Genomic DNA, 3,707 nt, shown 5'->3' on the forward strand with positions numbered 1-3,707 from the left:
TTTTAAAAAAATTTTTTTTTTCATATTTTTCTTATTTATTTATTTATTTATGGCTGTGTTGGGTCTTCGTTTCTGAGCGAGGGCTTTCTCCAGTTGCGGCGAGCGGGGGCCACTCTTCATCGTGGCATGCGGGCCTCTCGCTATCGTGGCCTCTCTTGTTGCGGAGCACAGGCTCCAGACGCGCAGGCTCAGTAGCTGTGGCGCACGGGCTTAGTTGCTCCGTGGCATGTGGGATCCTCCCATACCAGGGCTCGAACCCGTGTCCCCTGCATTGGCAGGCAGACTCTCAACCACTGCGCCACCAGGGAAGCCCCGACATTGGCCATTTTTGATTTGTCTTTTACTTATTGATTCATAGATTGTATGTGTGTGTGTGCGTGTGTGTGTGTATTTGTGGCTTGGTTTTTTACTTTTATGTTTTGAATTTTGATGAAAAAAAGTTCTTAATTTTATTGTAGCCAAATGTATCATTTTTCTCCCTTTTGACTTGCATATTTTTGTCCTCCTAAAAAAGTCTTTTATCCCAACATCATGAAAATTTTCTTTTTAGTCTATCTGGAATTGACTTTTTATATAATGGGAGATAGGGATCCAATTTCAAGGTTTGTTTTTTTTTTTTTCTATATGGGCACCACTTATCTGCAATGCTAGTTCTGTTATAGTTTAAGCATTACCATCTGTGTGGATCTTTTTCTGGACTCTTTATTCTGGCCCATTGATCCATTTGTTAATTTCTGAAGCAATACAATGCTACCTTAATAATTCTATCTTTCTAAAACTCTTGACACAGAGAAAGATAAATCCTCCCACCCAACCTATCATTCTTACTCAAGAGCATCTTACTTTTGTTTTCATATTTCTTCTCTCCATTTTACAAATATATACATATTTATTATATATTATGTATATAATTTTTTTCTTTAAATAAAAATTTATATAGGTAATACACTTACATGGTTAAAAATATCAAGAAACATTAGGTAGTACACTGTGAAAATTCATCCTCCTGTCCCTGGTCCCCAGCTACATGGTTCCATCCCTGTAAATAGTTATTACTAGTTTCTTCAGTAGCCTCCCAAGGATACCCAGGACATTATATATAATATAGATATATAAATATTTAATATATATTTATATATATATAAATCAAGCATATATGTGAATAAAATCTCTCTTTTGTCATGACCATAAGTACCATTCTGGAATGTTCCTTATTTTGCTTTATCTCTAAAAATAGATTTGTTTATCTTTCTAATTAGTACATAAGGAGCTTCCCTTTTCTTTTCTATGGCTAAAAAATATTCAATTTTAAGGCCATACCATAATTTATTTTGTTAGGCTCCTAGTGATGAAGTTTCATGTCTTTTCCAATATTTTTCAATTAGAAAAATGCTGAAATTACTAACTTTTAACATACATTTCATACAATGCAAATCATTCTATATAGGATAAATCTCAAGAAATAAAATTCTGTATGCATTTATAATTTTGATGGATATTCCTATCAATTTATAGTCCTAAAGAAAGTGCCTATTTTTCCAGTTACTAGCACACTGTACTATCAAACTTTGCCCTTTGCATAACTTAAGTAAATTATAGAATAGTAGTGAATCTTTAACATCTTTCTTACCATTATTAAAAATTTATGTATCTTTGTATGTTTAAGAGCTATTTGTATTTCCTTTTCTGTGGCCTGTATATTAAAATCATTTTGTCCATTTTTCTATTGGATCTATTCATTTTTAATACTGATTTTATAGGAGATGTTTAAATTTAGTACTGTCATTTGTCTGTGATAGGTATAGAAAATATCCCCCCCCCCAGTTTATAATTTGTCTTTTGATCCTTTTTTCCCATCATGATTTTCTGCCATGCAGGAAGTTCTCATTTTTTTAAAAATAAATAAATAAATAAATTTATTTATTTATTTATTTATTTATTTATTTATTTATTTATTTATTTATGGCTGCGTTGGGTCTTCGTTGCTGCACGCAGGCTTTCTCTAGTTGTGGTGAGGCGGGGCTACTCTTCGTTGTGGTGCGCGGGCTTCTCATTGCCATGGCTTCTCTTGTTGCAGAGCACAGGCTCTAGGCGCACGGGTTTCAGTAGTTGTAGCTCACAGGCTCTCGTCTAGAGCGCAGGCTCAGTAGTTGTGGCACACGGGCTTAGTTGCTCTGCAGCATGTGGGATCTTGCCGGATCAGGGCTCGAACCCGTGTCCCCTGCATTGGCAGGTGGATTCTTAACCACTGTGCCATCAGGGAAGTCCCAAGTTCTAATTTTTGTGTTGTTAAATTTTTCAATCTTTCATTTTATGATTTCTGTTTAGTATGTAGTTAGAATGCTCTTCTTCATGCTTCCATTGCTATAAAAAATTCCAGTGATTTCTTAAAGTACTTGATGGTTTCATATTTCTAATTTGAATATGTTCTTCACTTGGAATTAATTCTGTTAAAACATAAGGTATGTATCTAAATTAACTTATTTCTATATGACTATCCAGTTCTCCAAATAGATTTATTAAAGAGTGAACCTTTTCTTCACTGATTTGATATACAATATTTGTCATATACTATGTCAGTTATCTACTGCTGCATAATAAACCATTCAAATATTTACTGGCTTCAAACAATAATTACTTTATTTGGTCACATCTCTGTGGGTCAATGATTTGGACTGGGCTGAGCTGGGCAGTTCTGCTGGTCTCCTGTCTGGTCACTCATGTGACTGGACACTGATTAGTCTAGGGGGTCTCTACCACTTTCCTGAATTTATCTTACTGTTTATAATTTTTAAAAATGTATTATCTTGGAATTTACTATCTACACAAAAGGATAACTTTCTTCCTCCTTTCTAATTTTTACATCTCAAATTTCTTTCTGTTGTCTCATTGAGTTTTCTACTACCTCCAAACAATGTTAAATAATGGTGGTGATAATGGGGGGCATCCTCCTCTGTTCTTTTTCTTCTGTTTTGTGTTTGTTTTAAATATGGAATACTTCATGAATTTGCAATGTCATCCTTGTGCAAGAGCCATGCTAATCTTCTCTGTATTGTTCCACTTTTAGTAAATGTGCTACCGAAGTGAGTACTCCTCTGTTCGTTTTTAAAACAGCTTTATTTAGGTATAATTGATTACAAAGAACTACACATATTTAATGTGTATAATTTGAAGAGTTTGTACATATGCATACTCCCATGATACCATCACCACAATTAAGGTAAAAGTCATATTCACCACCTCCCAGAGTTTCCTTGTGTCCCTTTGTTTTTGTGATAACAACATTTAACATGAGATCTATCCTCTTAAATTTTGAAGTGCACAATACTATATTGTTAACTATAGCCACACAGCAGATCTCTATAACTTATTAATGTTGTACAGCAAATCTCTAAAACTTATTAATATAGCATAACTGAAACTTTATACCCACTGAATAACAACTCCCCATATCCCCCACCCCCTAGCTCATGACAACCACTATTTCTCTTAGCAAATGTCTTCAAGGTTCATCCACATTGTTGCATATTGCAGGGTTTCCTTTTTTTAAAGGCTGAATAATATTCCATCCTATGTACATACCACATTTTTAAAATTAATTCATCTACTGATGAACACTCAGGTTTTTTCCATATCTTGGCTATTATGAAGAGTGCTACAAAGAGCATGCGACTGGAAATATCTCTTTGTTATACTGAATTCAATTA

At 34.2% G+C, this 3,707-nt stretch overlaps 1 non-coding gene across 1 annotated transcript; it reads right to left on the reverse strand.

Annotated features, from left to right (window-relative positions):
• Nucleotides 1–2,983: 2,983 nt before the first annotated feature.
• Nucleotides 2,984–3,091, reverse strand: LOC133089210 (U6 spliceosomal RNA). Its single transcript, XR_009700595.1, has one exon. It is a non-coding gene; the product is annotated as a U6 spliceosomal RNA (small nuclear RNA).
• Between the last annotated feature and the right edge of the window lie 616 nt (nt 3,092–3,707).

The sequence above is a fragment of the Eubalaena glacialis genome, chromosome 3, assembly GCF_028564815.1.
Source record: "Eubalaena glacialis isolate mEubGla1 chromosome 3, mEubGla1.1.hap2.+ XY, whole genome shotgun sequence".
Lineage (NCBI taxonomy): Eukaryota > Metazoa > Chordata > Mammalia > Artiodactyla > Balaenidae > Eubalaena > Eubalaena glacialis.